Source organism: Apium graveolens, chromosome 4 (genome assembly GCF_009905375.1).
Source record: "Apium graveolens cultivar Ventura chromosome 4, ASM990537v1, whole genome shotgun sequence".
Lineage (NCBI taxonomy): Eukaryota > Viridiplantae > Streptophyta > Magnoliopsida > Apiales > Apiaceae > Apium > Apium graveolens.
The window spans coordinates 154,720,535-154,735,761 of NC_133650.1; the positions used below are offsets into that span (position 1 = coordinate 154,720,535).

Consider the following 15,227-nt stretch of genomic DNA (forward strand, 5'->3'; position numbering starts at 1 on the left):
AATAAAGGAGTCATAAGTCCTCGGATGAATATTCAAAATAATATTCAATAATAAAATAAAGGAGTCATAAGTCCTCGGATGAATATTCAAAATAATATTCAATAATAAAATAAAGTTATCGAATAAACCTTATTCGATTAATAGTTTTGAAAACTATAACCATATATATATATAAATATATATATATATATAATCTACTCGGGATCCTCGACTCCCGGTTTTAGAAAATGTTTTCACCTTTGGGTCCCTATACTAAGGGTATATGCAATTTACCGCTATTCTCTAGCATAGGTATTATCAACTGAACCAACAGATATATATGGAAAGAATACGAAACAGGCATGCATATATATACCATATCAGCATGCTTCAATATATCGCAATATTTTCTAATTAACCAACATGCATCTATCGCAAGATAATGCATATACATATATACATCACAACAACAGTATAACGGATAGAAAACTTGCCTGAGCGACTGGGGGTGATAAAAGGCTCGGGATGAGTCTGGTAACCTATAAACAACAGGTAAGTTGGAATTAAACCAAAGTCACTTGTAATTCTATACTCTAACCAAATTAGACTCTAACGCTCGCTTTGCGCTTACTGGTTCTCTTAAGTCACTCGAGTACCCTCGGCTCCACCATTTTTAATAAATTAACCATTACGAGTTTTAAGGCGATTCTTTCGCGAGTGGCTTACCAACTGCCTAACACACTTACCATAATTGTTTCATACATTAATTTACCCATTTTGGTCTTTAACCTATGTTTCAAAGTAAGACGAGGGGAAAAGTTTTGTTCGCGAAATGCCGTTACTTGAAACGGTCGTTTCTCCTAAACCGTGCATCGGAATCGAACGAACTACATATCAAAACGAAGCTCGTAACATGAGCTATCTAAACATGGCAATGGTCAACATCTAGCAGGGGGTTCTCGGGTCCTAATGTTATGAACAAAAGCAGTCTAAAGTAAATTGGACATTACGACGGCTATGTTTACGCGATTTCCCAAATTTAAACCATTCAAAAACCATCACAATTCAACCTCAAACCATTCATACAACCAAAGTCCATCCTTATCACATCGTAACAGCCCCAATAAATTCAATATTAACATTTATACTTATGCCTAAGCTTGAATTTAACTATACTTAAGTTCGTTTAACCAAAACAACAAGATTCACCATTCCATTTCACTACCACTCCAACCCACACTCTAAACCACAAGCATTAAGCTACTACATCACCATAATAATCAAAATCATCCTATAATACAAAGGAATCTAGGGTTTGGAGATGATATACCTTCCTTGAAGTGGTGGGAGTAGCTAGGAAGCCTTAAGAAGCCTTGAGGAGTCTTAGGAAAGCTTGGATCTTAAAGGAAAAACAAGAAAATCAAGTTAAAATTCTTGAAGTCACTATTCATTGTCTTCTTCATTGATTTATTGAAGAAGATTGAGAATGAATGGGATTCTTAAACTCATGATATAGCCATAACTATACATAAGGATGATTAGGGAATTATCTTACCAATTTAGGAGGCTTGGATCTTGGATTTTGAAAATTCTTGCCTTTGAAATAGTAAAAAGCCGAGAGCAAGCTTTTGTTGAAGAGAAAGAAATGATTTTGTGTTTTGATGAAAATGATTTGCTTGGCTTGGTTGATTTGGTTTTGTTTTTTATTTAGTTAATTACCTTTTTAGCCTTGGACTTTGTGTGGTTCTCATTCAACCACACCTCCTTCCTTCCCATGTCATGCTTATGTCATGCTATGATGTCATCTTCCCCTCTTTGTCCTCTTCTCATTGGTTGGGTGACATCATCTGCACTAATCTCTTTGATTAACTTCCTAATTGTTTGCCTAATGACCGCTGATCTGTTATACGGTTCGCTTAACTTTCGTTTTCGTTTATCGTTTATCGTTTGAGGGATCATACCCGGAATCTTATTACTTAGGTTCCCTTAACCTTTCTCAATATATTGTATTCCTTTTATGATCCTCTCTTATAATCCTTTAATTTAAATCCTTTTTATCATGTTACCTTATACTCAATTCTTTCCGTATCTAGTGGATTTCCGGGAAAAATCAAAGTGTTCGGAATTGGATTCTGACGATCTTTACATACACTTATATCCCATATAAAGTACTAATAAAATCTCAGAATATCCATAACAGAACCCCTACATAGTGTGGCATGAAAAGTTTTCTCATTCAGCATAATCTGCAAAATCACTATTCATAAGGGTTTCAAAAATTTCCAAAAATTGGGGTTATTACAGTCTCCACTCCTTAAAAGGATTCCGTCCCGGAATCAGATAGAAAATGAATAGGGATACTCTCTTAGCATTGCACTTTCTAACTCTCGAGTAAATTTTCCCACATTGTGGTTCTTCCATCAAACTCTGAATAGTTTGATAACCCTTCTCCTAAGCACTTGTTCCTTTTCACTCTATAACCCTTCCTGGTTGCTCCATATAGGTTACGTCGGGTTGCATGTCTATGCGCTCATATGCCCCTATTTGTCTGGCATCCGAATTACACTTCCTTAACATTGATACGTGGAACACGTTATGAACTTGCTACAGGTTCGGGGGTAGGGCTAGCTCGTATGCTAGCTTCCCAATACGTCTTACTATATCCAAGGGTCCAACAATTCGTAGACTTAGCTTTCCTTTCTTTCCGAACCTCATCAATCCTTTCCAAGGGATACCTATAACATTACTAGGTCCCCTATTTCATACTCTTTGTCCTTTTGTGTCAAATCAACATACTTATCATGTCCATCTTGGGCTACTACCAGCCGTCCTCTGATTAGATCTATCATATCCTTGGTCCTTTGGACCACTGCTGGTCCGATCATCTTACGCTCTACAACTTCATCCTAACATAAGGGAGATCGACATTGTCTTCCCTCAAGGATCTCATAAGATGACATCTCGATACCTGACATACGATCTATTATCGTAAGAAAACTCAATCCGTGTTAAGTGATCATTCCAGTTTCTTTCAAGTCTATTGCACAGACTCTCATTATAGCTTCTAGCGTTATAGCTTTTGCTTCTCAATACTCATTCTTTTCTAATTCGTAAGCGTTACTATCTTCCGTACATAATACTATGCTGGTTACACTTTTGCTCGTTAGCATTCTATAACCTTTTAATAACCTCGTCAACCTTAGTATCACGAATGTGTTTCCATTCCGAATACCACCATAACTTTATTACTCCTTTTTCAGCTGTTTCTATTTCCCAAAGTTTGATCAATCATATAGGAGTAAAGGAATTTGTTGAGAGATCACTATGATCATGAACACTTGTTATATCGCATAGTTAGTACAGAAGGTGGCCAGCCTTTAGTACTTGACAAGCAATTAAACAATAGCTGGTATCCTACTCGGCTTCTATCACACAGATAGATAGTCATTCGGCAATACCTCCCCTTCTGGAAGGGTTGTTCTTCTCAGCTTATACAAAATGAAAAGAAGAGAAAAGAACGAATTGAAGAGAATTGTATATATGAAAAAAAAAATATACTTCCATAAAATATCTGGCTTGGAACCTACCTCTGAACTATAGAGGTTTGTCATAGGAGAACAAAACATATATGTATTTATATCAACATCAAGTATTATAGCATCGTATTTCACATGCCTAAATATTTTTGCTATTCCGTTCATCATTCTATGGACCCATGCTCTTCCTCGAGCTTATACACAATCACCTTTGAAACTCCTTCGATATCGAAAATCGAACCTGGGATCTCATTCTAGACATCATCGTTACTTGAATTCTATGCTTGCACCGTAACCTTCCTCGTATAATAATACGACTCTCTATTGATAAGAAAGAATAAATATTCAATAGGTAGATACTCTACTTAATTAGTCTATCAATGATAACTTATACACTACCACGACCCGTTTAGTGGTACTCAATCTCAACATCCATTCCAATACAACTCTCACGGTTGTAACCAGCTCATTACTCGCAGAATCATTGCTGCATTACTATGGTCCACTACTGACCTACTGTCATCATTCACTTTCCGTGAAATCTTAATATCTAACCATACGGAGTCCATACATGTCGTATAGAATACTTCTAAGGAGTTAACATAACCACCAATCATAATTCATGAAGAACACTCCAAACTCTGACGTACTTTCATGACATGAAGCAGATAAAATTACAGAAGAGTTTCAGTCAAAGCAACGATAGCAGGTGAATACCATTCTTAATCGTATGCCTTAAATAGAAGACTTAACTCAAAGGTTCATCTAGTCCTTTTTGGAAACATGGTCCTGGCTTATCTCAAGATAGTATCTTCTCAGATAGATAGCCCGCTCATGGCGATTACACGAATTAAACCTTTACCAAACTACTATTACGGCTGGGTATTGCACAGTCATCAGAAGGAATGTCAATCTTTCCAACCATAATACAACCTTTACGGCTTCAACCATTATCACTGTATTCCTCTGGCACGAGCGCCTGTAATTGTCCTCTTACACTTAAAGTGTCGGCCACCTCTTTGGCCTTTCCTGATAGTAAAATTTCCTTACAGTCAATGTCATTTTAACCACCTCCAAATAAATTTTCTACCTCATTTCAATCACTGCTTATGTGAAAATGCTTTTCTTTAATATCTGATGAGTAAATTAAAAAAAATCACCATTTTTCCATAAGTTATTGCCTCAATCTTTAGAGGTTAATCACTGTCACGACTGACTCTCAATCATACTTAGAACATCTTTTATCTTAAGTCCTAATTGCCCAGAACAATTTCGACCATTACTGGTTCGATCCATACTTTCTCGTGGTTTAACACGTGCCCCACTTGGCATCATTATAATTACGTCATATTCCCTTTATCAACATTTCTATTCTTAAGAATTTTGAATATTACCTTTCTCCTTGTAAAACCTCTAAGGTTATCCTTGAATCGTTCCTCCTGTATTCCCTAGATACAGGGCATATCAAAATACCATTTATTTATACCAGAATCATTGTCTATATACTTCTGGAAAAAAAAATTCTCCACTGATTCTTAAAGGTTGTTATTACCTTAATCATTTCCAATTCATACTGTCAAAACTCATACTATCCCTATTAAGGGTGAAATGCCAACCTTTATGCATTCCCCTAAGATTCGTTTTAAGTTACCGATGTTCTATCCTTAATTCCACCTTTAAAAAGGTATATGCATCCTTCCATGGATAAATCAAGTCATATATCCCTGATAAGGGTGTCTTATTCAATCATTCCCACCTCGATAGTATATGCCTAATTTCACAATAACATCTGTATTCAAAATGAGGTTAATCAAAATGGCCTCCAAAAGATAACAACGGTTATCCGCTTTTCTTGCCTAATCTGGTAACGATAACAAGGATGTTCTGGAAGATATTGGTCGTGTTCAACGTGAACTTCTTCTTAATAATTCCTTATTTACTTTTGTTGTTTATCTTAACAGTCATCTCAATGTTGGGATATCTTTTATACCTGGCGTCTCCCTTTCTGGGTATCAAGCCACCGGTCTTACACTTCACATTCTTGAAGGTCACTTCCTTCATCCAATTTTCCTAATTTCTTACTTCCTTGTCTCCTCGGTCTATCTGCGTCTCATTATTTATCCTTCGAACTATCTCAAGGTTTCCTCGAATCCTCCCAACTTACAGGGGATAAAATATATGTATATCTTATGCCTTCAACCATCAATTTTAACTCATGGTGAATCACCCTCATCCTGACGAATGCATACTTTTCTATTTCTATTGCTACGAGTCTTTAGGGTTTCCTCATACCCAACTCCCTTATCATACCTCAAACTCTATTGCCTTTATATTCCTTTCCACTTCAGTTTCTTTTTATTTTCCTTTCTCTTGTCATTATTTCATGAACCAACACAACATAAGCATTGATTTCAAACATCCCGTCATTCTGGATTCGTGTCCTCAGAACGAATCTTGATAACTTTTACAACTTAGATTCATAATTCATCATACTCGTCTGCCTTTGTTCTGGCTCTAAAGCTTTTACACTATCTCCATAACCTTGGGAAGTACTTTCCTAAAAACAATTGACTGAACTTAAATCAGTTTATTATAATCTCTTGCTCCGTGCCTTCCTTGGCCTTTCACCAGCGGGTGGTCTCTCTCTTAGGAGGGTAAGTGACAAAAACACTCTTTTGTCATTCGTCAATCATTTAGAATCTCAAATGATTCCTATATTTCCTTTAGCCAGGCTCTTGCCTCGACTGGGTCAGCTGGTTCCTTAGAACTCGGAGAGCTTAGCGACTTAAAGGTCCTGAAAGAATTTCTCACCGCATTGTTTCCTCAGGGTGGTGGTTGGGGATAATAGTCTAAGTTCTGTCTAGACATGTCCATAAATTGCCGTATAGGAGTACCTTCTCGGGACTCCTTTCCTTACTCGACTTTCTGTTTCTTTAGTATGAAATGTTTCATCCTTCTCCCATACTTGGGGCTATTTTATACATTTTAAATCCTCATTTTCTACTTCATTATGTTATGGGTTCATTCTATCTTGATGGCGACCTTCCTGACTATCACATTCAGGTTTTACTCTAAATCTTATTCTTCAAACTAGCTTTCATCTAGGATCTCATCTTTAAGCTCTTGAACATTTGGAACCCAAATCCTGTAGGAATACCTCATTATTCCCTTATCATCTTTCTCGGTATTAATCTTTTATCTAATTGTTGGCTCTCTACCTTCATTCATCACTTTTTCTTGGCACAATAATAAATTTTCCAATAATTCAGACCGCATAGCGATCTCAAATAGCTTTTCGGTACCGGCTCCGGTTACCTTCACTTCTATTTCCATTTTCTCAAAACCTCTTATAAACTCTCTCAAAGACATTATCATCTTGAGTCTCTCCTTTTTACTAAGGGCATCAGCCACCATATTGGCTTTCCCCGAATGATAAAGAATCTCCCAATCATAATTCTTGATTAGCTCTAACCGCCTCCTCTGGCGTATGTTGAGCTCTTTCTACGTGAAAATGTACTAGAGCTCCTATGGTTTGTGTAAATCCCGCACTTCTCTCCATACAAGTAGTGCCTCCAATCTTTAGGGTAAAACTATTGCCACGAGCCCAAGCTCATAGGTGGGAATATCGAATTTTATATTCCCTTAATTATCGTGACGCGTACGCGATTACCTTGCTATGCTGTATAAGAAGCACCCTAATTCCTTATGTGAAGCGTCACTACAATTCACAAAATCTCCTTTTTCATCCGACAACGCCAACATATGGGACGCCACCAACCTTTGCTTTAGTTGTTAAAATCTTTTCTCGTATTTCTCTGTCCATTCAAACTTCTTAGTCTTACGAGTAAGCCGCGTTAAAGGGGCTACTATCTTTACAAACTTGAACGAACCTCTGGTAGTGACCGGCCAATCCTACCTCTGGTAGTTTCCCTAACCATGGTCATCAATTCCTCAATGGTCCTTTATTTATTCTTGTTAGGATCTTCCACGAGATCCTCCTCAACAACAATCCCATCTAGGACAACATCCTCAACCATTACATCCTCAATATGAACCTCATCCGGTCCTGCGTTAGGACGCTCTATCGGATCCACCATCCGATCTCCAATTAGTAATAAAACATCATCGCGCGGTCACTTCTCAACCTCAGGGTTCGGAGTCCCGCTACCATATAAAATAACGAACTATGCTACTATCACGATATTTATAAGGGTTCCCATAAGGTTTTAAACTGTCAGTACTACGTTAGGTAGTCCGACTATGAACTTGGCAAGAGTTCTTATTATCTTAGTGAACTTATTATCTTAACATCACATCATCTCTGAGGTTTATAACGCTTAGCTCTGATACCATTTCTGTAACACCCCCAAATCCGGGGTCGGGGATCCGGGTTGTCACGAGTTCCATTTCCCTTAATAACACCCAATCTTAATACACAATCAACTACTCTGTACTGTGATCCCACAATAAACGCACACACCACAAGTTATAGTCTCAGAGATGAATATCCAAAAATAATCACAAGTCGTTTTATTCCACAATTATATGTCAATACACCTTAAAAAGGTTTCTGAATAAATTTATATTTCTTTGCCATTATTACAATTCATAATTATACATAAGTCTGGTACATCATAAGTTGAAAGCCTAGCCTATTGGTAGTTCCTACCTCAGCTACGGCGACATCAACGCCTATAGGAAACTGTAGAACGTTTCCTAATCGCTTGCGAATCAGGAGCTTGGTCCTGTTCATCTTTTTTATCTGTTGTTGTGTGATGAAAGAAGAAAGCAACGGTGAGCAGCAAGCCCACCAAAATAATATGTATAAAGATTAACAATATATGAGCCTTCTCATAGTACTCATGAAAGTCTTGGTCAAAAGAAATGAACCAAGTTGATATCTTAATGCGATGAAGTCGCAAAATATTTAGTATATATATACATATATACTTTTCAAAATATTGGAAGTCGTCTTCCATGCATAATACACACAGAGTTCCAGTGTATAACTGTATAAAAATATCGTTGCAAGGTGATCTCATATATCTAACCTTGTCTCAACGTTTTTCCAAAAATCTTTGACACGCACAAGATAATCATTTACTAGATATAAGTTTAAAAGATGAAGTTACAAGATACTCCAATATACTTATATCTTTCTGAATACTACTTGAACTACCACCGTTCAAGTTATAATTAGTTTCAAAAGTTCATCACATAGATGAGAATACAAGATAAGACTTGAATAGATTCAATTTTTGAAATATTATTGAATGAAATGAAGTTACGAGATACTTCATTAAGTCCCGATATATATATATATATATCCATATATATATCTCTCATACATTTCCTGAAAACCTCTGTCATGTAAAGTATGAACAGAGTTGCAATATCCAATGAATTTTGGAAAGAAAAGAATTTTGGCATAAACCCAATATCTTGCTGATCAGGCAAAGATACCAATAAGTAACCTTTTCTACTAGTAGATGGATGAATCCCCCACCGGTCATCACCCTGGCCACATAAGGACCTTGTGCTGGACCGCCACCCGGCCTCTTACGCGTTGATGGACTGCCACCCAGCCACTTACACTTTGATAGACCGTACCCCGGCCTGTCGCTTATGCCGACTGAATTAGATGGGCTTACTTCCCGAACGTTGGGTAAGTAATCAATTCATTTGTTTTCTCAAAACAGCAACCACGTTGCGAATGTAAAATGCACCACAGAGCTGGATCCCCCAGGTTTTGAGCGAGTATTTAAATCCCCTTTGAAAGGAAGATCTTAAATATAAAAATGAGTTTTGGGATCCGCTCTAACTTTTAAAATCATTTTGAAGACTCGAAAACACTTTAAAGAGTGTTTGGAGTAATGCTGATTTAATGAAGTAAATCAGTCCCAATATTTTTAGAAAATATCTGAATATTATTATTTAAATAATATTCCCATAGAGAATAATCTTATAAAAATAATCGAAGTAGAAGTTTTAAAACTTATACTTGAAATGGATATTAAATAACCAAAAATATACTTATATGAAAGTACTATCTTTATTTGAATAATCGAAAATAAGTTTGATTATTGACACCTTATTCTTTAATAAAATAAAGAAAATATTTCAGTAATAAGCAGAGTCATAATACCTCGAATGAATATTATAAATAATATTCATTAAATAAAATAAAGGAGTCATACATCCTCAAATGAATATTCAAATAATATTCAATTAATAAAATAAAAGGAGTCATAAGTCCTCGGATGAATATTCGAAATAATATTCAATAATAAAATAAAGGAGTCATAAGTCCTCGGATGAATATTCAAAATAATATTCAATAATAAAATAAAGGAATCATAAATCCTCGGATGAATATTCGAAATAATATTCAATAATAAAATGAAGGAGTCATAAGTCCTCGGATGAATATTCAAAATAATATTCAATAATAAAATAAAGTTATCGAATAAACCTTATTCGATTAATAGTTTTGAAAACTATAACCATATATATATATAAATATATATATATAAAATCTACTCGGGATCCTCGACTCCCGGTTTTAGAAAATGTTTTCACCTTTGGGTCCCTATACTAAGGGTATATGCAATTTACCGCTATTCTCTAGCATAGGTATTATCAACTGAACCAGCAGATATATATGGCAAGAATACGAAACAGGCATGCATATATATACCATATCAGCATGCTTCAATATATCGCAACATTTTCTAATTAACCAACATGCATCTATCGCAAGATAATGCATATACATATATACATCACAACAACAGTATAACGGATAGAAAACTTGCCTGAGCGACTGGGGGTGATAAAAAGCTCGGGACGAGTCTGGTAACCTATAAACAACAGGTAAGTTGGAATTAAACCAAATTCACTTGTAATTCTATATTCTAACCAAATTAGACTCTAACGCTCGCTTTGCGCTTACTGGTTCTCTTAAGTCACTCGAGTACCCTCGGCTCTACCATTTTTAATAAATTAACCATTACGAGTTTTAAGGCGATTCTTTCGCGAGTGGCTTACCAACTGCCTAACACACTTACCATAATTGTTTCATACATTAATTTACCCTTTTTGGTCTTTAACCTATGTTTCAAAGTAAGGCGAGGGGAAAAGTTTCGTTCGCGAAACGCCGTTACTTGAAACGGTCGTTTCTCCCAAACCGTGCATCGGAATCGAACGAACTACATATCAAAACGAAGCTCGTAACATGAGCTATCTAAACATGGCAATGGTCAACATCTAGCAGGGGGTTCTCGGGTCCTAATGTTATGAACAAAAGCAGTCTAAAGTAAATCGGATATTACGACGGCTATGTTTACGCGATTTCCCAAATTTAAACCATTCAAAAACCATCACAATTCAACCTCAACCCATTCATACAACCAAAGTCCATCCTTATCACATCATAACAGCCCCAATCAATTCAATATTAACATTTATACTTATGCCTAAGCTTGAATTTAACTATACTTAAGTTCGTTTAACCAAAACAACAAGATTCACCATTCCATTTCACTACCACTCCAACCCACACTCTAAACCACAAGCATTAAGCTACTACATCACCATAATAATCAAAATCATCCTATAATACAAAGGAATCTAGGGTTTGGAGATGATATACCTTCCTTGAAGTGGTGGGAGTAGCTAGGAAGCCTTAAGAAGCCTTGAGGAGTCTTAAGAAAGCTTGGATCTTAAAGGAAAAACAAGAAAATCAAGTTAAAATTCTTGAAGTCACTATTCATTGTCTTCTTCATTGATTTATTGAAGAAGATTGAGAATGAATGGGGTTCTTAAACTCATGATATAGCCATAACTATGCATAAGGATGATTAGGGAATTATCTTACCAATTTAGGAGGCTTGGATCTTGGACTTTGAAAATTCTTGCCTTTGAAATAGTAAAAAGCCGAGAGCAAGCTTTTGTTGAAGAGAAAGAAATGATTTTGGGTTTTGATGAAAATAATTTGCTTGGCTTGGTTGATTTGGTTTTGTTTTTGATTTAGTTAATTACCTTTTTAGCCTTGGACTTTGTGCGGTTCTCATTCAACCACACCTCCTTCCTTCCCATGTCATGCTTATGTCATGCTATGATGTCATCTTCCCCTCTTTGTCCTCTTCTCATTGGTTGGGTGACATCATCTCCACTAATCTCTTTGATTAACTTCCTAATTGTTTGCCTAATGACCGCTGATCTGTTATACGGTTCGCTTAACTTTCGTTTTCGTTTATCGTTTGAGGGATCATACCTGGGATCTTATTACTTAGGTTCCCTTAACCTTTCTCAATATATTGTATTCCTTTTATGATCCTCTCTTATAATCCTTTAATTTAAATCCTTTTTATCATGTTACCTTATACTCAATTCTTTCCGTATCTAGTGGATTTCCGGAAAAAATCAAAGTGTTCGGAATTGGATTCTGACGATCTTTACATACACTTATATCCCATATAAAGTACTAATAAAATCTCAGAATATCCATAACAGAACCCCTACATAGTGTGGCATGAAAAGTTTTCTCATTCAGCATAATCTGCAAAATCACTATTCATAAGGGTTTCAAAAATTTCCAAAAATTGGGGTTATTACAATAATTTGGTGTATCTTTGGTTAAGCAGGTCATGGCTATTCAAAAGGCCCTTCAGGAAACTTTAGATGCTGGTACCAAGGCTATTCTTCAAGCTCACCTAGACTCTCTACATCTCATGAAGATCCAGCAATTAAGACAGAATCTGAGTGTGGATGAACTCAAAAAGGATCACTACACCATAGATTGCCTATTGCAACCACATTTCTAAAAATCTGTCAAAAAATATTGCAAATGAGAGTATATATTTCATGTATTGCAAGGACTTTTAAAAAATGTTGCAAATAAGGGCAAAAAATGGAGTGAGTTGAAAAATAGCATTCTATTGCAATGAAAATTTTAAGACGTTGCGGTACGTCCAAAATTTGGGCCCAAAAATATTCGCGGGCTTCAATTATTTGAGTTAAAAGTTTTGCCGGGCTAAGCATCAATAAGAAACTAAAAACAAAAATAAAAAAAATATACAACACGCCAGAGACGCACCACACAACAGACAAAATATGTTGGAGAAAGAGATGGAGTAAAAAGATTCAAGCTAAATCAGGATCTAAATATTTAAGCTCGGGGATTCCTCTAAGCATAATCACAGTTAAAGGTAAAAATCTGAAATTGAGAATCGAGTTTCTTTCTCAAATCGATTCAATTTGTTGGTAAATCCAAAGGGGTGTTTCAATTAAGGTTTATTTTATTAATTAGTGGTGAACTTTAAATCTATTTGTAGATTTACATTTCTGGTCGTACATGTTAATTACACCTTTTAATTGAAGATTTTCTTTAAGTCAAGTTTTAAAATTTAGGCTTCGATTTTGATTAAGTCAAATTTTAAAATTAGGGCTTTAATTGTGATTATATTTGAGCTTTTAAATTGGGAATTTTATTGTTAGTGTTTCTAAGCTTGTAATTTTGTATGCTCTGTTTGTATGATTGTGTTTGTAAGAATGGGAATTTTTTATGTAATATATTTGTGTTTGCTGAACTATGTTATTGTCATTATTGTCATCATAATTAGTGTTTTCTTATGGGTGTTACAAAATATACTACGGGTCTCTGCATACAAACATTGTTCCTGGATGTCAAAAGAAAATGATGTGGATATTGGCTAGTACAAAGGGAAGGTTATGTTGATTGTAAATATTGTATCTCAATAGTGAGGTTACTAGATATGTTGTTATCATTTTTTTGCTATTCGTAATAAGAGAAAAGTAACTGGAGCCTTGCATATGCTAGTGATCCTTAAAGCTATTACAAGCTAACCTCTGTAGATGGTAGATTCTCTCTCATTCATGGATAATGCTAAATTATAGTGCTTGACACATATCTCGCTGATTGCTTTGATGTTATATGATGTCTTGGATTTGCTTCTGACACGTGGGTCAATTGTCTCTTCTGTGATTCTTTGCTTTGGAATGAACAGTTTTAAACTAATTAATGGAATTTGAACATTTGCTTGTTGGATCTTATTGTGTTATACTGTTCTGTCATTTATACTACTCTTTTGCATTTCTGTTATGATTTTTTTTTGTATTCCTGTGATTGAATAGCTGTCTGAACTTAGGTCATTTCTTTTGGCAAAACGAAAAGAACTTAGGGTGTTTTTAATTTTTATTTAAACTATCTAATTTTTTAGATAAGGTTTGCTAAATAAGTGTCTGTTTCTTGTTTTTAGGAAGAAGGGTATATTATTTGTTGCATTCGACCAAAGCAGACCTTTGTTTGAACAAGGTCCTTTCGATATGGTTCTGCATAAGGTTGGTCATTGGTGTATACTACTACACGTAGTGTCTTCACTGTTGTGATTTTGCACTAATTCATTTTACCACTATATATTATTCTATTCATCATAGCTTTTGTTTGCAATGGGTACTTGTACTTTTTACTTACAGTTACGCCTAATTGCATGTTTTGCTGTAATTAAGTGCCCAGATTTATCAAACTATGAATGGTAAGTTAATCGCTATCATCATTCAGCTAAATACTCACATATTTTCATTCACATATTTGTTTCATAAAATATTTTCTTTTCTGATGAACCATATTGATGGAACAAAAACAGGCATCCCTTTTCAATTACTTATGCACCAGGAGATGACTATTTTATTTATGCATTTTAGGATATTAATTCGGTTTTATTTTCTTTTATACTAAATTACAGGGGTTGTGGTTGATTGCAAACTATGTCATCTCACTGAATTCAGCTTCTATCTCTGCAGCCATGCGGACATTCAAGTAAATTCAAATTTTTAAGTGTTATAGGATCAAGTTCATTTGTAGCAGATTGAAGGATATTCTCAGACTTATTTTTCTACTTTGTACCATTAACAGGGAACCAACCGGCCAACACATTTTCATGTTCTTGCAGCTAAATTGCGTGAAAAGCAGCAATATGAAGAAGAAATAATAAATAGGCGGCATAATAAGTTTCTTTAATTTTGAAGAAAAAGTTAATGTATAGCTAAGATAGTTATGTTTGTTAAATATAGACTTATCGCCACAGTACTTGTTGGCAGATAGCTAAAAGGATGTACTTTATGTTTGTTACGAGTAATTAGGCAGGGGACTTGGTCATTTTATCTTGACTTTGTATTTGTTTTATAGTTTGTATTAAATGATGACATTATGTTACTTTTGAATTTTTGTAAATGGTGTATTCTAATATTTAAGAAATGACATTAATGTTTGGTTTTGTGGCATAAAATATGCCTGGCTTAGTCTATTAACAATTAGATCCTACTATTTTTTTTAAAAAGTACTGTTGCAATTGTGTTCATAATTGTTGCAATATTGGTTAAATTTGACCTTAAATTTCATTGCAATTGAACCAATTAATGTTGCCTTAAGGTGGTTATTTAGTCGACAAAAACATTTATTGCAATAATTTAACTGTGTTGCTGTAAAATACATTATGTTGCTATATATGATTTTTTGCAATAATATTTTGGTGTTGCTATACATGGCTTAAAATGTTGCTATAGGACCTCTATTGCATCACCACCGGATGCAACGCCAAAATTTTGCATATTTGTTGCCATATATTCTACTGCAACATAAATAGCCCTTAAGGCAATATATTTTCGTTGTTGCTATATGCATTATATGGT

The 15,227-nt window shown here is 35.1% G+C and overlaps 1 long non-coding RNA gene across 1 annotated transcript; it reads left to right on the forward strand.

Annotated features, from left to right (window-relative positions):
- The first annotated feature begins 13,793 nt into the window (after window positions 1–13,793).
- LOC141717386 (uncharacterized) lies at window positions 13,794–14,679 on the forward strand. The gene is made up of 3 exons (XR_012573624.1): window positions 13,794–13,877; window positions 14,282–14,355; window positions 14,452–14,679. It is a non-coding gene; the product is annotated as an uncharacterized LOC141717386 (long non-coding RNA).
- The last annotated feature ends 548 nt before the right edge of the window (window positions 14,680–15,227 follow it).